The following is a 24,927-nucleotide window of genomic DNA, read 5'->3' on the forward strand; positions in this document are numbered from 1 at the left end:
GCTCCTCTGCCTGATTATGCTATTGCACACAAGAACAGGGAGACCACAAAAAGGGAGGGGTGGGGGTGGGAAGAAAGAAAGACATGTTCAGTGCATGCAATTCCACTACCGTTGGCGGACACTACAGACACAGCAGACCTCTGCCGATACGCCATGCACTTATAGTTCCTAGATTATTCACAGAGCCATGGGGTACAAGGCCTATGTCCGATTGCTGCACACATGGAAGTCACAGGAGCCTTACTAGGTGTAGATGGCAGTAACCACGAGTGGGGATGGGGTGCCACTGAGCCTGCCTCACAAGGGACCTTGTCTACCAAGTTCGCCCTGGCCTAGGGGAACCCACTGCCCACCTCCTCTACCCAGACACCTCGTAATGCGCACAGAGTCAGATGATTGTGACTGTACTCACCCCCTTGTGGCTGCTATGATGCCCTCAAGCGCCCATCCAACTCCGGATACGCCACCGCCAGGATCTGGAACATCAGGGGGGTCATGGTGCGACGGGCCCCACTCCCACGTTGGGAGGCCATCCCCAGCTAGGCCTCCGCTGTCTTCTTGCTCCAGCGGCGAATGTCCTCCCATCTTTTCCTGCAGTGGGTGCTGCGTCTGTGGTGGACCCTGGGGGTCCGGACGTCCCTGGCGATGGCACACCAAATATCCTTCTTCTGGTGGGCGCTGACCTAGAGGAATAGTACATGGGAAAAGGATAATCTTTACCCGTCCGGACCATCATACTCATTGGCCCACGTTCCCACCCTTGCCCTGATGCACAGACACTCACCGTCAGCACATGCAGGCCTCAGTCCCCCCCCCATGTATCTTCCAGCCACACCACTCCAAACAGGCATTGCCCATGCAGCATGCTCCCAGTGTACTCACCTGTTTGTCTGGAGGACCGTAGGGTAGCGTGTACTGGGGGAGGACCCCATCCACTAACTTCTCCAACTCCTCCGAAGTGAAAGCAGAGGCCCTTTCCCCAGACATGTGAGCCATTGTCGCTTCCAGACCCAGGTCACAGCAGCACTTGCAGTGTAGGTCCTCTCCTGTCGAAAGTCAGGTATCAAGTGAGTGAACAGACCGAAAATGGGGGTCACGTCCGTGGCGGTGCGTACCGTCACCGCCGGCGTACATCGTGATTGACTCCTGGGACCCATAGGGTCCAATGTTAACCAATGCAGATTTGCGCTGCGGTCTTCAACCGCCTACCGTGACGGTGTTGAACGCCAGAGCAGTTACCTCATATCCCCTTGTCCCACCTTACAGGTCAGGCAGCCGCCATTTCAGGGTGCCACATGGCATTAATAATAACTGCGTCACACCTATCTAGGCTTTGCATACAGACAGTAACAGGCACATTGCGGATTAATAAAAGTGTGGTAATGACATTTTGTAATACCTCAGTGTTGGCTGACTCTCTGCTCGCTGTTCTCATCCATAGGGCACGTCCACTGGGGCAGGTGAGGAGATGGCGGCATCACAGACCTCTGGTGGACCTGTCGACAATGGAAGAGAGACACGTAATAGTCACCTACAGACTTGATCGTGCAACAATCCATCAACTGTGTGCCCAGTTGGAGCCAGACCTGATGTCAGCTATCCGCCATCCCACAGGGATCCCCCCTCTAGTGCAGGTCTTGTCAGTACTCCATTTCCTGGCAAGTGGGTCTTTTCAAACCACAGTGGCCACTGCATCAGGGATGTCCCAGCCAATGTTCTCTAACGTGTTGTCCAGAGTGTTGTCTGCCCTGCTGAAACACATGCACAGCTACATCGTTTTCCCTTAGGTGGAGGATTTGCCTACAGTGAAAGGTGACTTCTATGCCCTGGGACATATCCCTAACATCATAGGTGCCATTGATGGGACACATGTGGCCTTCGTACCCCACCACCCCCGCAGGAGTGAACAGGTGTACAGAAACCGGAAGAGCTACCATTAGATGAATGTGCAGATGGTGTGTTTGGCCGATCAGTACATCTCCCATGTGAATGCCATGTTTCCTGTCTCAGTGCATGACGCTTACATTCTGGGGAATAGCAGCATCCCTTATGTAATGGGGCAACTCCAGAGGCACCGTGTGTGGCTAATAGGTGATGACAAGGACCCTATACCCTGTGAATAGTTGTCTGGGGTGGTCCCTACAATGATGCACATGGGCAAACTAGGAGGATTATAGAAAGAAACTTTGGCCTCCTGAAGGCCAGGTTGCGGTGCCTCCATATGACAGGTGGTTCTCTCTACTGCTCACCAAAGAAGGTGTGCCAGATCATCGTGGCCTGCTGTATGCTGCACAACCTGGCTTTGCGACAACAAGTGCCTTTTCTGCAGGAGGATGGTCCAGCTGGAGGTCTTGTAGCAGCTGTGGAGCCTGTGGACAGTGAAGAAGAGGAGGCTGAAGAAGAGGATATCAACAACAGAAACAACGTTATCCAGCAATACTTCAAGTGAGACACAGGTAAGGAAATATCACTGCCTCCAACATCTCATACTATTGTTTGACCTATCATAAGTCAGTCATTTTCACCCAGTGTATGGACCCTGACTTGTCACTTTGCCTTTCCATTTAACAGATGTGGGTCCCACTTTGTGACCTCTGCTATATCACCTCATGGACTAGAGCTGTGTTGCATCGGTACATTGACATTTAAATTGACATTGCTATATTCCATAGTTATTGCAATTAAACATTTGTGAAAGCACAGACTGACTCCAGATTGTTTTGTGATTGATGTGTGTTTATTTTTGTGCACATAAGTGGAGGGGGTTGTAAAATGGTCAGGGGTGATGGTGGAGGAATGGCCATGGCAGAGTCCAGTCTATTTGTTTTACAGGTGCATTGTCCAAAGGGGCATAGGAAGTGGAGCAAGGGCAGTTGAAGGATGGACAGGGTGACGAAGTGGGACAGAAGGATGACATTCAGGGGGGTCTAATTTCCTGGTGGGGGTCTTGGCAATGTTCTCTGTCTTGTTCCTGGATCTCAGGGACCTTTTCTCTATCTCTATCTGCAGGGGTTGGGGTGCTGGTGTCGTGGTCCTGTGGCGGTGCCTCCTGTCCACTAGCGCTGGTGGAGATGGTGGGCTATTCATCATCCAGGCTAGTGTCAGGGGCCCCTTGTTGTGCCACAGTGTCCCTCCTGGTGTTGACAAGGTCCTGCAGCACCCCTACAATGGTGACCGGGGTGGTGTTGATGGACTTGAGTTCCTCCCTGATCCCCATTTAGTGTTCCTCCTGCAGGCGCTGGGTCTCAGAAAATAGGCCAGTATCATTGCCATCGTCTCCTGGGAATGATGGTACGCTCCCATGATGTTGGAGAGGGCCTCGTGGAGAGTGGGTTCCCTGGGCCTGTCCTCCCCCTGTCGCACAGCAATCCTCCCAGTTCCCTTGTTTTCCTGTTCCTCTGTCCCCTGAACCATATGCCCACTGCCACTGCCCCCAGGTCCCTGATTTTCTTGGGGTGGTGGGTTTGCCTGGGTTCCCTGTAGTGGTGGACACACTGCTGCTTGACGTGTCCTGGGGACAGAGGGATGGGCCCGCTGGGTGGGTGCTGTGCTGGTGTTTCCTGAGGGGGGAGGCTCTGTGATAGCTTGTGATAGTGTCAGGGGAACCGACTGTGCCGAGGTCCCAGATCGGCCAGGCTGGTCATCTTGATCCAGTTGTGCAGAGATGCTGTCATCACTGTGGGCCTCTTCTGTGGGGGGACTGGACATGTCTGGAACCTCCTGTTCGGTGACGTTGGGTAGGGGTCCTGCCGGGGTCTAAAGGCATGATTATTGCATCTGTGTATGCCATCGTGTGCAATGGGTGAGTGACCCTGTACTCCAGTGCTTGCATTCTTGTCTAGGTCCTTGTGTGCATTTGGTTTGGGGTCTGTGTGGGTATCTGTAGTGGACATGCTTTGGTGATGGGTGCCCATGCATTGGTGTTACACGCAGGGCTTGTTTTTGGGATGTGTGGGTTATGTTGATGGGGTATCTGTGGGTTGTTGGGGTGATGGGTGTGAGGGTAAGGGTGGGGTATGTGATGGCATGCAGGTAGGGTGGGGGATAAAGTAGTAAAGATTTGCTTTACCAGAGTCCAGTCCTCCTACTACTCCTGTGAGGCCCTCAGGATGCAGTATTGCTAAGATTTGCTCCTCCCATGTTGTTAGTTGTGGGGGAGGAGGTAGGGGTCCACCGCCAGTCCTCTGTACTGCAATCTGGCGTCTGGAGACCACAGAATGCACCTTCCCCCGTAGGTCGTTCCACCTCTTCCTGATGTCATCCCATGTTCTGGGGTGCTGTCCCACTGCGTTGACCCTGTTGACGATTCTGCACCATAGCTCCATCTTCCTAGAAATGGAGGTGTGCTGCACCTGTGATCCGAATAGCTGTGGCTCTACCCAGACGATTTCCTCCACCATGACCCTGAGCTCCTCCTCAGAAAACCTGGGGTGTCGTTGAGGTGCCATGATGTGCTGTGGGTGATGTGTGAGGTGGTGTCGGTTGTGATGTGTGAGGGGATGTGTTTGTGTGTGTTGTCTGAGGTGCGTGGATGTTGTGTGAGTGATGATGTTGTGTGCCTGTGGATGCTAATGTTGTTTCTGGTGGTGTCTCTCTCTGGCCTTCTATCGCAATTCTGGTCGTAAGGGTTTGTGGGTGATGTGGGTGTGTGTTTTATATTGGATTGGGTGTGTGGGAGTGTTGTGTGTATGTGTATCAGGTGTGTGTATTTCGAATTGTCCAATGTGGATGTGTTTTGTAAATGTGTGTGTATTTTGAGCGCGGCGATGTGTGCCGCCAATGGATTACCGCGGTTGAAAGACCGCTGTGTGGATTCGTGGCTTGTGATAGTGTGGGCATATTCCTGTTGGCGTGACGGTGGAGGTTTTGTTATCGCCAGTTTATCACTGACCTTTGGTGTGGCGGACTTGTGTGGGTGTTTGGATTTTGGCGGATTCCGAGCTGTGGGTCGTAATAGCTGTAGCGGAATTCCACCACCTGCAGCGGTGTGTTGGTGGTCTTCTGCATGGTGGTAAGCGGGATTTACCGCCAATGTTGTAATGAGGGCCTATGTCCCTTGTCTAACCTTTTCAGGACTTGCCTACCAGACAGGGCAGCTGTCTAGTTGCAAAATACTTATTATGAATTTACAGTGGACTTTCCCCCCAACTGGTTACCATTGGTTGTCTTTATTGTCACTTTCATTTGCATGCTTCTTATAAAATGGTTTTGGCACACACTGGTTCCTTTGGTGTTGGGTATAGGGGATCATCTGTTGCGCTCACTTAGCTAGCATCTGAGGTAGAAGGTGAAAGTCACATGACACCTATCCTGGAGGCTCATACTGCTGCTCACTGTGCTAACTTAGAGGGAAAATGGCAGAATCCAGTAGAAAATAAATAAGTCTTTGGCATATGTTCACCTTTTCCTTCTCACATTTCCTTATTCTTTTTGTATTGTATTTGAAGTGTCCTTAGTGAAAAGCATTTGAAAAATAAACAATGACATTTAATTTATAAAGTCTGAAAACATTGAATTCAATGTACAGTTTTGACATAACATAACATGTTTGCTTTTCCTGCTGTATTTTGATTTTTTTTCTTTTACATGTTTACACAAAACTTTAGATAAAATTGGCAAAGCCAATAGCTCAGCACTCATTGTAAATGCAAGGCCTCTTGACTTTACTAATGCTTATAAGTAGTTCTGACTCAGCTCAGGGGCTACAGTGTGCAAGAATAAGTATTAACAGTAAAAATCAGTGTAGATGTAAATATCATAAGGTTCAGACTACGATAGATAGTCAAATAGTAAACATGTAGAAATGCATATAGTAAAAATATATTCAATAAATGGCAATAAAATATTGTGGAGAATGTAGAAGCATTCATCAACATACCGTGATGTGTGTAGAAAATTCATATATAAATCTCGAAAAACAACCAAAAGAGTACAAAACTGGAAAGCCATCATATTGTAATGGCCAGTTCACAAATCACTGGCTTTGAAAGTCCTCTATGAGCACTACTTTGTTTTAAAAAATGTAGCAGATCCGACGCGACTCCGCTACAAGCTGATCCCCCGATTCTCAAACAGTGTCTAACCACTGAGCCTGTATTACACTGTCCTAATTTTGCGAAACAATTCCTATTACAAACCAATGCCTCTGACGTGGGGATAGGAGCCGTCTTATATCAAAAAGATGACCATGACAATAATCACCCCATTGTCCTTATCAGTAGGAAGTTACTTCCACGTGAGCAGCGTTATCCAATCATAGAGAGGGAATGCCTGGCCATCAAATGGGCCATTGAGACTCTTCAATATTACCTTCTGGGTCATCCTTTTGTCTTACAGACTGATCATGCACCCCTTACTTGGTTATCACGGCACAAAGACACTAATCTGAGAATTCTGCGGTGGTTTATGGAGTTACAACCCTTCATCTTCCAGGTTCATCATCTCCCAGGATATCAGTTAGTTACCGCAGATTACTTTTCCAGGCATCCTATTGGTCAATGTCTCGATCAGCCTTTTTCAAGGGGAGGGATGTGTAGCAGAGTCGATGCGACTTCACTACAAGCCGATCCCCAGGGAGTCATGAAACAGTGCCCCGGAAGTCACATCATTGGAGGACGACCCGGATATCCGATACAAAATATCGGAAGTCCAAGATCCAGCGTCGCCGCCAACAACAAGAAGACAAAAGGAGAAGCCGGACAAGGAGGAAGACTGCGGACCAGAAGGAAGAGGAACAGAGACGCCGACGCCTGTGATGACACCTGAGGAAGATTCGCCGAAGAGCGACTCAACACGCCACAGTGCCAGCCGCGTCCCTGGAGGGACGTGGCTTTCGCAGGTACGTGCCTGCATGCTGAACCCCTCAGGGTATTACTGGTAAAAAGGGGCTTCATAGGTCTTTTTTCCCACATTCATTAGATTCTTTTTTTTGTCACTGGGTATTTTTTTTTTCTTCTTTCTTATTTTGTTTCTCTTCATCCTCTCTCATACAACTGTCAAGCTAAAAGGAATACGAGCCTAGGTCCAGGGTTAAGCCTAGTAAACCCTGGTAACTATATTGTGTCCTCATTCAAAGACGCTTGTTTTCTTTTCCATAAATATAGATAATTTCTTTTGGAGACTTTTAACTGGGCTCAGTCTTTATTGGCTTTTTGGTGAAATGTCCCGCACCCCCTACCCCTCTAAATAAAAGGTCTGAAAGAAAAGACCCTTACCTTTATTTTATTTTTCTCTCCTCTCCGGGGGATGTCACCGACGCCGCTCTTCTCCATGCATCGCTCCATACCTGAGAAATAAGGAAAGAAAAAGAGAAATAAAGAAGACCAGTCAGAAGGACAAAGAAAAGATTTAAGAAGAGCAGGAACAAAAAGATATATAAAAAGCACATATAGGACTACAATATATACTTTATAAACTATCAAACCATCCATTTTGTGTAGAGCGCCTTATATTTTTGCAGCGAAAGAACCCACCACAAGAAGCTTTCAAACTTTCATGGGCTTAAAAAAGGAATTCCAGGAGTACTCCTGGAAATATATGACATTTGTTCAATTTGAAAAATGCTCAGATGCATACAAAATTATGTTCTTGGATTTACGACATGATAGAAATATTGCATGAGTAACCTCAATTCATATATGCTTTTTCATATTGAACCTTTTGTGTTTCCTTTCAGGAAAAGTACTTCTCCCATTTGAGCTACCCAACCCTTACCTCTCTCTTTAGGTGGGGGCATTTCCAGGTTTGAAATGCCCTTATATTGCCCTTGATTAGAAAGGTACACATGTATATGTTTCCAGGGTGGGAATATATGCCTGATGGAGGTATATGAGTACCCAGAAACACATATGCTGTTGATATTTGCCTAATTTTGGAGGCTTATCTATCCAGAAATACTCACAATTCTGCTCTTTAATCTGTGATGGTGGAAATTTGCAAATGTAATTTGTGCCTCCAAAATTCTAACATCCTGATTGTTGGAATTGGGATTGGGAATTTATGTACACATTTTGAGCATGTACGTTCAACATAAGTAAAAGATTTTGTGACTAAGGAACATAGACATTAGGAACTCCCAGTAATCTCCAGAGGCATGTACCAGATCAGGGATCACACACAGGTCAGCCAGCAATAGAGTGCAGAACACTCACAGGTCAACCAGCAATAGAGTGCAGAACACTCTTTGGACATGCTCAGGTTCTGTGTTACGAAGAAGTTGTTTGCTCTATAGGCAGCTCTGAGACATTCCCACAGGCTGGGTTCTGGTCATTCAGCTGTTGAGGACTGAAATGACATTTTCCTATGCTTTAAGATGAGTGTGGATGAAAACATGAACTTTAGGTTATTTTCTGGGGCTTTTGCCACTTGGTTGACAGGGCAGGTTGAAGCTTATGATAAACTATACACTTTCAGGTGAGCACAGGTAGACTGAACCTAGGCATGCCCAGTACCATTGCCTTCTGTTTGCAGGCTTGCTTTAACAGTACTTGGGTTTATCCTTTACAGAGTACAAAACATTGTATTGTCAAAGTTTCAGTTGAAACAGATTGAATATAATGATGGTGCTATTCACTCCTTAAAAGACACATTGCTTAGAAAAAAATATGGTGGCTTCAAACCACTTTTCAGTGGGTCTACAAGAAGACACAATTTCAGCTGTAAAGTATCCTCACATTCAAAGCTTGAGTAGATTTCCATAGAATGGCTTACAGAAATCTCCCAGTCTCTCTAGAAGGCAATGTTCCAGTATCCCCATCCTGGCTACAAGTTGATCCTATCTTAATTTTTTTCTCAGGACTTCTTGCAGGCTGTTCTTGCTTGAAAAGAGTCAGTCCTTCAGATAATTCAACCACTTGTTTAAAGTTTTCCATTATACTAATCTCTCATGTTGATTGGTACTGACAAAACTGCCAAAAAGAAATGTCCCTGACCAAGTCACTATTCTATTTTCACAACAGTGTGGGCCTTAAGGACGCTTGTGAGTTGCTTTTTTACCACTAAAACCTCATGGTTTATTCCTTGCACAGCTAAGACACATAATAAGACAAGTTTTGGAGAACATGCCTAAGACTCTCAGAAGCCTTGTTTACCACGTCATGTAACTTTGAACTGGGTCAAAAATGGTTGTTTCGTAGCCATAGTCAACTAAACAACATTAGTCTTCTATCACACATCCAGAGATGTTTCCTGGTCTCTACAGCCAACTTGAACTTCCATCACTTGAAAATATGAACCAACACATGACATGATCTTAAACAATCTCAGAAAGTCTCTGAAAGTTTTTAAGCTGTAATTGCAAGGGGGCACGTAGTATAAAATATCCTGCTTGTGAAATTAGAGTCATCCCAGAATAGGCTATTTTCTAATCACCTTCAAACAGTGTTCCCAGAGAGGTATCATCTAGAGCCACTGAAGGATAGCTCACCAGGCAGGACACAGGGAATCAACCCCTGAAAATGTCTGACATTTACGAAAGCACACTTTCCAAGGAATAACTTTGAGATATGAGCTTGAGAACTGAAATTCTCTCTAAACCTTTCCATACTTGGAAGGCAACCTGCCACACTGCATAATGTAGAAAGAGCTTAGAAATTGGTACTGAGTGGATGACTGTCTTTCATTGCCTCAAGCCAGAGCTGAATAATCCAAGATGTGTCTTTATATTCAAGAGTGCCACAAACTTGGTACTGCAAGCATGATGAGATTGAGGCCAAGCCCTCCCTATCCCCCATAGGTTGACTCACCCCCTGGAATTAGCTCAAGGATGGTAACGATGACCCTGGCTAAGGGAAAAAGGGGGTGAGAAAAAGAGAGAAAGAGAGTCATTCCTGTAGGTTGGTAGCTGAAAGACTGGATTCTGGACCAGGGACTGAACAGTACATTAAAGGGCCCGGAGATAGGTGCAGGCCGAATTGGACCTGTCAGGGTCAGCGGCCCAACAGTGGCTTCATCTTTCCCGTGGGCAGCAAGGATTGGTTGCCTGGGGGGGGCTGCGAAGTCTTCTAGTCAGTCAACAGGGGTGACAGTACAAGATAAAAGCTCGCCTTGCTGCCTGCCTGCTCCTGAGGACTGCTGACGCGCACTGCTCCAAGTATCTTGAGGAGTTTTGTGCCCTAGGCTCATCTCCTGATTGGGTTCTGGGGGGGTTTCCCTTTATTGGGTTGCTCTGGCATGGTTCTTTTGGTGGGGCAGCTGCTTTGCTGGACCTAGCTCCCTCTATCCTGAGGGAGTGGAAAGTTTGCCTTGTAGACAATTTTTTGAAGAGCCCAAAAAATTACCGGTGCCCAAGACTATTGTATTATGTGATGCCACAAGGAACTGAGGGGTGGTCAGTCATGACTCTTAATAGAATGTGAAAATATGTGGGGAGGACATTTTTGTATTGGTCAAAAATTAATATCAAACTCATTTTGCATACACTATAAAATGTTTTTCAATGTAAATAACAGCCAAATTTTGATGTTGTGTTTATGAAGCATAATAAATACCGCCGGAGAATTTGAACATTCTCTAACACAAGAATGGTGCCTGTCATTGCATAATTTGGCGGATTATCTCTTTGTTTTGTTGTATGGTGTGCAACCTTGGTCTTCGTTCCAGCCGACGGGTCTCACTACGGTCCCTCAACTGCCTAGGTACAACATCTCGAGTACAGAATATCAATGTTAGGTCTCCACCCAAGTGCGGTAAAGCACATAATACTAAGACGTCATATTACAGTGGGGGTATGACATACAAATACAACCGATTGGGACTTCATGGTGCCAACAGATGATTCACTGGAACTAGTCCCTGGTGTAACACAAAACCAACACCAACATAAAAGCTTAAGATGAAGACCACTGCAGCACTGGGATGGAGTAAGACTGAATAAGAAATCCAAACTAAACCAAAGGCGAGTAGGATATAAGATGTTCACACATCACAACAGGAAAGGGCTCAGTGGGGGACTGAGCCGAGGTGAAGGAGAAGAAAATCCAGGTGCAAAGTAAAGAAAACAGCAAGGAGTCACAACAACTGCTGTTGCCAGACAATGGTGCTTAGTGTTAGGCGGGCCTAAATACTCTGTCTTCCACTATTGACCTGGAAGTTCATCTGAGAGTGCTGGTCCTCTAGTAGATAGGGCTGCAACACTGACTCTTGGAAATTTAGTTTTATGTATCAAATGGTATAATTTCCTTTGTCCTGTGTGCCATCTGTTTCATACTTTATTCTCTTGTGCCTCACCATGTCCCTTGACCTGACAAAGATGATACAGTGAGATAACCACTCATTGCTGACATCTGGGTTTAATTGTGGATCACAAGTTTGAATCCTTGAATTTCTGAATCAGTATCTTAATCTTCCATAGCAACTACAGTGAGTACTATTCAATTTGGTAATAGTGATCCCTGTTATTTATACCACTTAAAAATTGCAAAATTGCGATATTAAGCAATGCATAAAAATATACAGAATTACAGATGGGTAACAGTAAATTACAGGTATACTTTTTACTGAGGTGTTGTGAGTGACATTTGGTCCATTGCCAAGGCCTCCAGGGGCCCCGGGCATCCTCACTCACCTCTGCGCTGTTTTCCCCTGCCTTTTCTTACTCCCTTCCATGCCAAACACTTCCCACCTCCCAAGCGCCCCTCACTTAGACCTATTTAATGAAGGCGGCAGCGCAGCCCCAGTTGGGCAGGTCGTTGCCAGCTCCCCTCACTGCAAGTCAAAGCCAGGCTCCCTGTGCCCAGGCTTCCTCTGCTTTTCGCCCATTGCCAATGCCTCCAGGGGCCCAGCGTACCTTCTTACACCTCTGTGCTGTTCCCGGCCACCTTTTCCCAAACCCTCCCATGTGACTGCTGCCTGCCTCCCAAGAGACCCTCCCTTAGACCTATTTAATGAAGGCTGCAGCGTGGCACTAGATCAGCAGGTCATTGCCAGCTCCCCTTGCTGTCAATCATAGCCAGGCTCCCTGTGCCCAGGCTTCCTCTGATTTTTGCTCATTGCCAAATCCTCCATGGGCCCAGGGCATCTTCTCTCACCTCTGTCCTGTTTCCCCCTGCCTTTTCCTGCTCCCTCCCATGCCGACCGCTTCCCGCCTCCCAAGCTCCCCTCCCTGAAGCTTGCAGTGTGGCAGTGCAACGTACGTGCCACTGGTACTTCAAAGGCACACCAAAGACAAACCCATCTGCGCCTGTCCATGCCTGGACCATGCCCAGGGCCAAGAACCCAGGCCCTCCGCACTCCCACAAATCCTTAGCCATGGATCTCCTTGCCTTGAACCCTAGACGGAACAACTGCTGCCTCGCATTACCTCACTCCACAGTGGACCCTTTACCTGCATCTACTGCTGGTTTACCTCCACACCAGAATCGACCTCCACCTCAGCAACCAACACCACTCTAACCCCATCGGCTGAGACCTACCTGTAACAACTCAGCTGACTACTGATCAATGCCAGATCACTCTGCAAACACACTACCAAAATCTGGGACACCATCTCCACCCTTGTACCCGACGCGACCTTCATCACAGAGATCTAGCTCACCCCGCTTCCGCCCCAGACATCGCCCACCACTACACCCAGTGGCTACAAGATGAAACACTGCAACTGCACCAACAGATACGGAAGTGGCATGCTTTCATTCACAAACAATCCATCACCTGCTCCACCACAGATGATGAGACCACGCCAAACATGGAACGCATGAACTTCCAGCTTTGCCCCAGCAACAAAACAACCATCACATGGCACCCTCACCAACAGACCCCACCGGACCTCAAACCAGCCTCAGCAAGGCCTTTCCTAAATTCTTCACCCCGCTGACCATCAAATCCGAAAACTACCTCTTCCTGGGAAATCTCAACTTCCTCCTGGATGACCCTACACAATCCAACTCTACAGGCCTCCTCGAATGAATGGATAACACCGGCCTCAAGCAACTGGTCACAGACCCCACGCACAAAGCAGGTCACACGCTGGACCCCATCTTCACATCCAGTAACAGAATCAGGTACAGCCACACCATGGAAATCACCTGGTCAGATCACTCCATTATACATTTTGCCATGACGGGACCACCCCTCACCATTCACAACACCCTTCCTGCAGCTTGACCAAGGTCACTCAGCACCAGTGGCAACATGCCTTCAACACCATCCAACCCAACGCCACCACAGACCTGAGCCAGGCAGTGGAGAACTTCATCTCTTGGATCACCAGCGCTATTGACCTCGTCGCACCCACCAAACCAGCCAGACTGCACAGATCCAAAAGACAAGCCCGCTGGTACACCCTGCAACTTAGCACGGCAAAACGAGAATGCAAACAACTCGAAAGAAAGTGCCAGACCAACAGAAAGAACATGGACCGTGAAAACTTCAAAGAGGCCTTCAATAACTACCACCACTAGCTCAAAGCCATAAAAAAGAATGACCTTACATGCCGAATCGAGATAGCGCCAACCAAACCAAGGAATGCTTCACCATTGTCTAAGAGTTCACCTGGCCACCAACCTCCGAAAACACGATCCTCCCCTCACAGGATCTCCGCGATGCTCTCCCGACCACTTCCACAACAAGATAGCAACCATCTACAGAAACTTCAACCCCCCCAACCAACTAACCTACCCTGCAACCCATCCACCATGCCCATCGACCACCCTCTCACCACATGGGGACAGCTCAGAACATCGAACACATATACTCTCATCAACTCCATTCACTTGGGAGCACCCACCAACCCTTGCCCCCACCGACTCTTCAACCACAGAAGAGACGAGATCAGCCTCCAGCTCACAACCATCCTAAACACCTCCATTGCCACAACTGTTTTCCTGACGCATGGAAACACGCAGTTGTCAGACCCTTCCTCAAGAAACCATTGGCTGACAAACTATTACCCCATCACCTTGCACCCATTACCTGCCAAAGTCCTGGAGAAGGCTATCAACCTCCAACTCACTGAACACCTGGAAAGAAACAACCTACTGGACCCCTCAGAGTCATGATTCAGAGCCAACCACAGAAATATCACAGTCCACTGCAACTTGCCGACCTTTCTTTTGGGTTCCACCCAGAGAATCCAGCTCCCTCCCTTCACCTTGCAACCCAAGCACACCATCTGTGGAGTCCCTCAAAGTATTTCCCTTAGTACTACCCTCTTCAATATCTTCATGACACCACTCGCCAACATCGTCAGAACCCATAACATCAACTTAGTTCCTATGCCTATGAAACCCAGCTCATCCTCATGCTCTCAGCGCACCCCCCACAACAAATACCAATTTCCACAACTGCATTATCTACCCCTGCTTTCAACTGCTGCACTGGGGAAAAGGAGTAATGGGTAATGGATAAGCCATACATAACATGTTCTTTCCTCTGTGCTCCAAATGTGGAAATAATGTAATTACCTGCCACCCTTAACCAAACCCCACCACCTTCCCTCCCTTGTCATTGTTATTGTTAATTTATTGATCAGTTACTTAAAACCATTACAAATACAAGTAATAGAACGCATGTGAAACAAGATCATTTTAGAACAATTTAAACTTAAAACGATGAAAGAAGTAAAAAACAAAAAATTATGTGGTCTGCTGTCTATTCTGCTAAATGGGCTTGCGCCCTCCTGAGTGCTGTCACATATTTTGCACATCTTGCCAAAGCCCAGGGAGCAGAGTGTGAAGAGCAAAGGTTAGATACCTCAATACAGGACCGAGCTCCCTGGGCCAATGCCAGTGGTTTTATTAATTGTCTTCTTTCGACTGCTAGGCCAGGACAGCAGCACAGCAGGTGTAGCCAGGTTTCTCAGGGGTAAGAGCAGAGTCTACAGGCGCTATTATGCCCTGTGTGGGCCAAGAAGAATTAAAGTCCTTGATTGGGAGGGACAATGTTCGCATGTAGAGAATTTGGTGCTGAATGCCTGTAGTTATTGCTGCTAGGAGGTATGGTTGAGGGGCTCCAACCAAATAAGGGACATTTAGCACAGGCATAGTTGAGAGTGATTTGGCTAACGATAAGTCGGACTCACAGGAGAGTTCCTTCGCTCTTTTGTTGATTAATATTTTACAGGCAGCGTGCGTCAATGTGTCTGGTAGCTGGATGGAATCACCCATTTTGAAAGTGTTCTGCGTCTTACTTAATTGCGTGTGGCATGGATTGCCGAGGGTCTCAAATATCGTTCTCAGGTTTGGTTTTAGTGTGAGCGAGTTGGCCTTCCTGAGACTGATGTAATATTTCAGGATTCCCCCTTGGCAGTCCATAAGTTGTGACTTTAGGCCCGTTTCCAATCTGAGTCTGGGACGACGTGTGTACTTTGGTTACTGTAGAATTTTTAAATATGCCCTGCAATGGGCCTGTTCTATAGTGGATTCCAAGGACCCCGAAAATGCCAGGTAACCATATTGCAGAGCAGGTAGTAATATCGCCTTTGTCACTCTCAGTATTGGTGCTGCTGAGGCGCTTCTGAGTCGGTTATTCAGTTTGGCGAGCTTGTATGCGATGGCAGCAGGTTTTTGTTTGATTGTGTTTTTCTGTGCCCCTGTCGTATTGTTTTCTGCGAACCACACCCCCAAGTAGTTGTATTTCCTGGCTGTGCGGATGATGTGACTTCCCAATTGCCACGTTGTGAGTTTTTTATGCTTATACCTTCCAACTATTAGGACTTTGGTTTTTTCATAGTTGAGCTGCAATTGATTGTCCTTCTTAAAATTGTTCTGGGCATTTACAGCTCGCTGTAGCCCAGTTTTTGTACAGTCCATTATCACAATGTCGTCTGTATACTGAATGATTTGGAGTCTTATGAGGCCCAACTTCAGTAAGACCAAACAGCTAGCTTTCAAGTATTTCTCCAAGTCTGCAGTGTACAAGTTAAACAGTAGTGGGGCCAGAACACAACCCTGCTTTAGGCCTCTGTTTGTTTCTGTTTTCCGTGATAGTGACCGGGGCCCGGTATTGACCCGGACACAGGTACTGGAATAGAGTGAAATGATGGCTTTTAGGAGGTGTGCAGGATTGCCCCGTAGTGATAACTTTTTCCACAGGGTATCGCGATCAACCCTGTCAAAGGCTGCACTGTAATCAACAACACTGCAAAATAACAGCTGGCGACCATAGTTGACTGCATGATGCTGTAAGTATGCAAGTACCACTATGTTGTCCACTGTTGAGGCCCCCGCTCTGAAGCCGGATTGAAAAAAAGGCTGGATTTGACGCTCTTCTACGCTGGCTTCCAGCTAATCCAACAGTAGTTGGGCATACATTTTGGCCTCCACATCCAGGAGGGCAATTAGTCGGTACTTTGTTGCTAGAGAGTGGTCCCCCTTTTTGTAGATTGGGAACAGTATAGAATCTCTCCAGCTTTTCTGGACTGTGGTCAGGTGGTACGCGTCATTAATAAGGTCTGTCAGCTTCTCTGTCCAGTCCAATGGAGCACATTTAAACAGTGTAGCAGGTAAACCGTTGGGTCCCGGCGCCCCATCCTTTTTGATCCTTTTTATGACTTTCTCAGTCATACTCATGGAAAAAGAGGTAGAAGTTGTAGATGAGAGATTGTCACTTTGGGGGATCAGAGGGTACTGAACACTGTCCCCACTGTTGCTGGCGAAACTTAAAGATGGGTTGGTGTTTGTGTATAGAGTAATTACATGCGAAACCCATGCATACTCTGAGACCCCGTTCTCTCTTGACTTATGATTGTTTCGTAGTTTGTTTACATAGTCCCAGAAGCGGGCATGATTAGGGTCTTTAAGAAGCTGGAACCCCATTCCTTCCTGTCTTTTTCCCCCTTGTGCTCCCATACCAGTTTCTTAAGGGAACTTCTGCTGTTTGATTCCTGCACTGTTGTGTCTGGTGTGGGCTTTTGCTTATCTTTACGTAGGGCTGTGCGGAGTGCCTGCCTTTTTCCGAGCAAGTTGTTGTCCATGTGTGTTGTTGTTCCTCTTTGGCCCGGGAGGGTGGCTTGAGTTTGCCGTGAGTTGCCCAGCAGCAGCTTGTGCAGATCGTCCACCGACTTTGTCCAACATTCTATGGAGGTGGTTGGTGCCTGGGGCTGGGTACTTAGCCATACGGTTATTTTGGAAGCATCTTCAGGTCTCCATTTTATCTTCTCACCAGCTGAACTTGCTCTGTGTCCGTTGAAGCCCCTATCACTACCTGCTGTTCGGCTGCTTGAGCTTGAAGATCAATGGTACATTTCAGTGGATTGTGGCCACTCTCCACCCTCTCAGTAATTTCAAAATGGCTGATGCTCGGCTTGAGCTTTTCGGATAGGTAGATGTCAAGTAGATCCACCCTTAAATGATGGAGGAAGGCGGCACCTAATCTGATTCTCCCTTTGCTCCTGTCGGGCTGACGATAGACTAAAGGTTGTGAAGATGTTTTGGAATAACTGACAGCCTCTGACCAGAGGGAAGTCCTCTGTGTTTGCATCAAGCCCCTGTATGTTAAAATCACCCATTATAATTATTTCGTTTCCGGGGTGGCTGAAAATGACCGTTTCCAAGCTTTTCAGGAGTTCAAGAATTAGTTCTGCTTTGGATTTACTTGGAGCATTTATGTAGCAATTAATTAATATCAGATCCACGTTTTGCTGATCAATGGTCACACCACTGATTGTTATTACTTGGGCAATTTGAGATCAGTAGTTACCAGGCGAACCGCATGCTTGATGAAAATGGATAATCCGCCCCGACGGTCGGCTGAAGATGCTGGGACATGTTGCTGACTAGAAGATTTCGTAATAGCCTGGTAATAGAAAAGGAGCACATTCCCAGTTTTCTTGCATGCAAATGATGTCATTAGAGTTAAGATAGGACGTGGCCGCGCCGGATCTGCAGATACTTCTAAGAAATGCCACATTCCATGACAGAATTGACAGAGTTTTCCGTGCTTCTGTAAGGTGGTGCTCTGTGGTCCCCATGGTGCTGGGGCCAATGCCTTGGCTTTTCCTGATCCCTCCGCTTTCTTTGCAGGCAAGTTTGAGTAACTGTGTGAACTTCTCTTCTGTTTTGTGCTCAGACTATGGTAATGGACTGCGGAGCCACAGTTGTCTTGATCAAGTGATTCTGTCCCCCACCTGAGCCTCTTAGAACCAATTTCCGCACTTGTGAGGGAGCAGTGTTTAAGAAGATCTATGTGTGTTTATCAAGCGGGAGGATATGTAGTTTGATTCCCCAGTCTGCGAACAGCTCCCTTGCTTCCCAGACTGCTGTCCTCTGTGCCGCCGTTTTCCAAGATGTTTTAGTGATCTCGTTTTTTCCATCCGGTGCCAAGGGCACAAGTCTTACCCATTCCATATCTTCCATGGCAATAAATACCTGAGAGAAGGAATTTGAGTAAATAGACGCAATAAATTCCCTCTGTTTAGAGTGTCTATGAGTCCTTTTGAGGTATAATGTGGAATAAACATGAGGTCCAAAGAATCCTGCTCCACAGGGTCTGATGTGGCTTGACCCACTGGCAGTGCTTTCAAGCTAGCCCGGTTAGTGGAACCTCTGCCGTTGGAGGCATGATTAATTGAGTTTACCACTGGGAGGAGAGCAAGCTCTCTGTTGACCTCTGGAGCAGTGATTTGAGCTGTTTCTGTGAGCTGAAATAGTTGTGCCCTTCTTGTGGCCATTTGCCACTCTTGGTAATTAATCTGTGTTCTATGTGACATAGTATTCTCCCTTCCCCCTTCTGTGGGGGTACAATCTGTTACGGGCCTTGCTGAAAGTGTTTGCAGGGAGGGCCTTGCGTGTTGAATCTTTTGGTCCTTGGAGGACGACTGGGCCCCTGAGCTGGGGGTAAGGCGAATGGGCCGCTGTTCCTGTTAGCTGAGGTCACGCCCGACCTGGTTGTTTCTCCTGCTTCATGTCCCCCGGGGGTTGGCGTTGTTTGTGCTACTATTTGATCTTGTAGTTGAGCCTGGGGCAAAGACCGCGGAGAGGAGGGTGAAACTTTCCCTCCCCCATGTTGCTGGGCCACCACCAGGTCTGCCTCGTGGTCGTGTTGCTGGGCTATGGGCGGGGTGCCTGCCTGAAACTTTGGGAAGTACTTCACAGTGTCCTTGGTTTCTGGTGCTTCAGAGACATTGCTTGTTTTATGCCCTTTGACTGATCTGACTTGGGTCCTGTGTTTCCTGGCTTGTTTTTTTAATTTCTTTCTTGCTCTCTTTGTGAGGGCTGTAGATGGCTCCTGGGTGGACTTAATGGGAAGGGTACGTGATATCATGGGTTCGCTGAGGGTTGTAGTCTTGGCGGTGAGTGCCAATTATCCGCCTGCACGGGACATTGTGTCTCTGCCTAGGCTGGGTATGGTGCCCAAGGGGAGGTCGTCCGCCCCAGAGTCTTGACATAGTGAGCTGCTTGTATTCGCTCTTGCTTTGGCCTTGGATGTGGGCTGTTTGGGAGGGGTGACCCCTTTGGTGGGGCAAGGTGGATATTATAGCTTTGTCGTTGCTTGGTGTTGACTTGACTACTTCCACTAATTCGCGCAGAATGGTCGGTAGGTCACATAGCTTTTCAAGGATCGGAGAAGACGGACATTGAGCTCTCGTCATTGTAGTAGAGCAAGGAGATTCTCGACATTTGTTACCTTTGTTCTGACATCAAGGAGATAAGTGGCCAGCGTCTGAAATAGGTTCAGTTGGAGCTCCATCTTGTTTGACTGACATATCAGTGCCCTGGCCATGATGTCCTGGGAGGCTCTGATGGCCGGCAACTCTTGTGTATTTGTGGGACACTCGGGAGTTGTACTAACTGATGGGCCACTTCCAGCCTCATCCTTTTCATAGTGTTTTGTTGCTGTTGTTGCTGTTACTGTTGTTGTGAGAGAGAGAGAGTTCTATTAATCTGCTCCTCTAAGTTGTTGAGGAACTGCTTTGATAGTGCCCCTAGCTCCTCATCTGTGAGGCTGGACCTCCCTTTAATGATTGGCAAAATTGTTGGTTTGCCACAAGATGAAAGCTCTGTGGGATTGGCTGTCTCCGTCTGCTCTGCTTGCACCGGGACCACTCAAGTTAATCAATTACCTGAGTAATTGTGGTGAAATTGTTCATTGCTGGTTTGTGTTCTTCAGGTTTAAAGGCATGCTGGTTGACTGTGTCTGCTGTAGCAAATAGGTCTTTGTGCCTCGATGTTTGCGGTGAGACCGCTGGATGGGGGCAATCCACAGCGGATTTATGACACTGAATGGCGCTGTCTGCTGTGGTGGAAAAGACACTGGTCAAGGGTGGCAGCGGGGCAGTGCGAGCTTGTGACAGGGAGGCGTCATAGAGTGACGAGTCGTGGTGGTCAGTTGTAGGCAGAGCTGGGCATGAGAGGGATCTGTGGGTTCTGTGGGCTCTGATCCCTTCTGTAGAACTGTCTGTGTTGATATGTCTGGTGAGCTCATGCCAAGTGCGGGGCTTTGTTCCCCTATGCTGATCCGGCTGTCAGCTTCCTCCTCTGTTGCATGCGTCCTTATGTGCTCTCTTCCCCACTCTGGACTCCCTGTTGCCGTTCTGCGTAGGAATCAAACTATGGAGCCCCTTCCTTGAGGTTGGACCTGTCTGGCCTGTGCGACCGCCTGCTCTGGGAGCTGCTGCGCCTCTTCGGGCTCCCTGTCTGCCGACGGGTTGGTGGCACACCCTCCCGGACATTTTGGTTGTGGGATCGAGCAATCCCCCATTCCTTGTCGACAAGCATTGTATTTCCTTTTGGGCATTGCCCTCGAGGTTTGCAGGTCTCTATGGAGGTTGGTGTGCAGGGCGATCTCGGGGAGCCGCGCCACACCTAGCGAGCTCCTGACCCCTGGTTCCCTCTGTCCCACTGTCGTTGGCTCTGTCTCGCTGTTACACCTTGTGCTTTGGCCAAACAGGTTTACGTTGCTGAGCGCCGCCTCTACTCCACGTCCCTCCGTGAGATGTAACCGGCACCGGATGCCAGGCATTCTGGCCCATATTTATACCTTTTTAGAGCCGCATTTGCGCCGCTTTTTGATGCAAAAACGGCGCAAAGTTGCAAAATACAATTGTATTTTGTAAGTTTGCGCCATTTTTGTGTAAAAAAAAATTACACAAATGCGGCGCTAAAAAAGTATAAATATGGGCCTCACTGTGTAACTGAGCCCGCGGAGGAGCACAAGCACGCTGCCTGGAGCTATGGCCAGACGATGGATCGGTGGGTTGCCGATGACAAGGTGGTGAGAAGAGCGGGTGGCGGGGCTGTCCTGGCTGCCCCCATGCCCTACCCCCCAGCACTTCAGGCCCTTCTTCTGGCACTGGCGGGACCACGAGGGGCCCCTCCTCTATCCCCTGCTCTCCCCCTGCAGCCTACGACCTGCTGGGCTGAGCGGGGCTGTGCTGGACTGTGCTGCGTGCTGTTCTGGGTCCAGGGACCAGGGACTAGAGACCTGGGGGCGCCGGAGCACAGTGAGCACAGTGAGCAGGAGCACTTACCAGAGGGCTGCTGGCGGGCTGTGGGTTGGAGCCACACACTGGACCCCCCTAGTGTCTTCCTCCGGCATCAGTAGGGAGACAGGAGGCAGCAGGTGATGGTGATGGTGGAGAGGGGGGCAGGGCCCCGTCCTCCCGCAAGCCACACCTGGTTGGGCGCTTCCACAGGAGTCAGCGGGGGCTGCAGGCGCCCCTCGAGCTGTGGAAGTACGGGAGGCGAGACCACTTCCTCTGAGCCCCGAGCCCCGCAGGCGGGAGGCGCAGGCAGGAGGCTCCGTTCACTGCCTTCCTGCCTTTCTGCCCCTCAGGCACTGCTGGGCTCACCTTGCCTGCTCCTGACGGCGCACTGACGGACGCGCCAACACAGTTTCTGGTTCCGGCTCACGTAGCCTTCCCTCTTCCTGCAACTGTGCTTTCAGCTTTCAGTCAAATAGAGACAAGCCACGCTGCACTGACAGGCTCTGTGAGCGCACTGTCAGCCTAGCATGGAAGGCCTTTATGACATAGCAACAGTGTGGAACGTGTTTTATCAACTGTTGTTACATCATAGCAGTGAGTTACCTGATTTGGTATATGGTGTAATCAACAGAGGATTCCTATGGAAGTCATACATAACAACATTATCATTTATATTGCGGAATCACATGCTTGATATATATAGAGATATACTTTCTCTTACCATCAACATCACAAGCATGATCATGGAACCAGGAAGACAAGATGATGAACTTGGAGAAGAATCCACAAGGACCTCTACGATGTTGGAGCATGTTCCCTAAGTAGCCAGATCACCAGAATTTCTTAACCTTTCTCCTGGGAAAAAATTATGAAAGAAGACAGAGCTTCAGAGGACCTATGACTCAATGCCTGTATAGCATAGGTTGCTTGACTGATATTGGTTGTGGCATGTGGCCTGTCAATGTTGAGTGTTAAACATAAAAAACTGAAGGAAGATCTCCCTACCCTTGTATTACGACATTTTCTCAAGGTATTGTTTCTTGTATTGAATCTTTTTCTGAAATTCTTGTTTCTTTGACTATGAGTGACTGATTTTGCAGACATCTCTCCATATTCTGTGCACTTGCATAAATACTACTAAGTCAGCAAACTTGTATAAATGTACGCACTTCTGATATGAGAAGAGCGCCGATCACACCTATCAGATAGTGCAACTATATAAAAAGACACTTCTCCCTGGCTTCTACATTGTACACCCACTGAATACTTGTCAGGGCCTGCACAACATGACGGTGGAGAGGAGTCCAGCAAAACTGCCAGCACAAATAATTTGCCAATTTAATTCACTATAAGAGCTTATGTATCCAGCAGAGATTTACGTGCAGGATGGGTCTGAAGTTGAGCTTTTCCATATGTGAAAATATGAAAAATAAAATTGATGGCTTAGTGGATCACACCATCACAGGCTATACTGGCACATGTTCCAAGTCTTTTTGTGCACAAAACAACTGGAGACCACCTACCATTCTCCCTCTGCACCAAATGATTCCTCCATTTAGGGCACATCATTGAGACTGCTTAAATCCTCCAGGAGTCTAGTAGGGAACAGGGAAATCCCATATTAAACTGTGCACTTTGTGTTAATCGCTCACATGGTAAAGATCAAACAGGAATTCAGAAGAGGGGGCTGGAAGAAAAAGCCTAATATATGCTTTTATCCACACATTTGTGCTGCAATTATAGCAGTGGCTGTTCTCTGCTAGGAATGCACCTCAGTTTAGTATGATCATCATTTGTAAGAAAGATGGTGGAGTAACTGGACAATCACTCATTTCCCCATCACTCTGAGATCCCCAGAAGGGTTATTTTCATTAGGTACAAAAATATTAGCAATAATTAATATATTGTCAGGTGTTGTTCATATGCTCCAGATATGAACTGCAAAGTGTAAGACAACCCTTAACTTGATATTTGTAGGTGTATCCTGGGATGACAACATTGTTGCCTACCCAGAGTAAAATGTTACATTATGTTCCACCCTTAAATCACACATTGTACATATTTCAAATGTTTGCAAGGCGTCTACTGGACCGGTCATAAAAACGTTTTTGTCCTCCCACAGACTTCATAAAATGAGAAAAGCCTTTTTAAAATTCAGCCTGGAGCTTGCAGGAAAATCATTGAATACCCAACTAATTCGCTTTTTACAGAATCCTGCTCTGAAGCTTTCGCTTTAAATCAATAAAAGCTTCAACTATTTCCCACCGACCCTCTACGAAATATTTCAGGGCATATTTTATTCTTGCGAGCTCTTTGGGCCCTCGTTATAGAGTTATCCATTTTCAGTGATATATGCATTTGTTAAAGGTTAACAAACGAAAAACTAAACCAACCATACAAATAACAGGCAAAAGAACAGTTTCCATGGTGGATTTGTCTGGCCATTTCAAATTTAATATTCTGAGAGGGTAGGGATGAAAGAGTTCTGGGCTTTATGACTCCTAGCCGTAAGTGAAATCTTTTAAATATTGCTAATGAAGTCTGTTATCCCGCACGTGCATGTAATGCGTCCTTTCTTGGCTGGTTCGGTTACATTTCCCTGGCTAGCAATTTACCCCCAGGCCTCTGTTAAATGAATTATCACGGCTACTAAATCATCTCTGCAGGGGACCCCCTCTAATCCCATCAAGGCACTTAAACCCCTTTTCTTTCCTCCTAGTTACGTAATGAATTACAATGTCGCAGGGAACAGTTAAAGAGGCCCCTTTGGTGGCATTGTCTGCCTGTCACATGGCCTTGGGCGAGGGCAGGGGCTGCGAGCCGGTTGGGGAACAGAAAACAGCAGCGATAAATCCCCGCTTGGCCTGAGGGTGTATGTAGAAAGAGCTAGGAAAGAGCAGAACGTTCTATTTTTATTGGGAAGAGCATAACAAAGGAATGCTTGCCCGCACCCGCGCGCGAGGCCTCCTGGGACTTTACTAGAGCTGTCCTCCATTTTGTCATCACTTCCTTTGGCTTAAGCTGCCCCTCCGGCTAGCCTCGCGGGAAAGCGAGGAACATAAATGTTATCCTTTATGAGAGAAGGCCGCACTCTCGATCAGTAGCTTCCATTAAACTAATTCATTACACGCAGTTTGCTTAGTGATAGCCTCGAGCTGTGATGAAATTAATAAATAACAAGAAAGGAGAATAAGTACACAGTGTACTGGTGGCTCCTTTCTTTTCCTGTCTCCGAATCTGGAAAAATAATGCAGCGTAAATCTTCTAGATGATGGCGGGAGTAGGGGTTCTAGTGTCCCCAGTGACACGAGTCGAAAAGAAAAAGCGTATGCAGTTGCTTTGAAAAACGGCGGCGTTTTAGAAGGCGTGGAAGGGACGATATCTTTTATTGTACTAACGCAAGTAATATATCAATGTTACAGATATGTGTACTTTCGGGACCTCAAAGGCAACTTTGACAGATACGGGTTTCAGAGAGGTACTCGTATGAAAAGAATAATACCTAACAAACAGTGCTGTTGGCACATTTATTTAAAACATTTTTCGTGGTGTATTTTGATTGGTCAAAG

Source organism: Pleurodeles waltl, chromosome 1_1 (genome assembly GCF_031143425.1).
Source record: "Pleurodeles waltl isolate 20211129_DDA chromosome 1_1, aPleWal1.hap1.20221129, whole genome shotgun sequence".
In the NCBI taxonomy this organism is placed as follows: Eukaryota; Metazoa; Chordata; class Amphibia; order Caudata; family Salamandridae; genus Pleurodeles; species Pleurodeles waltl.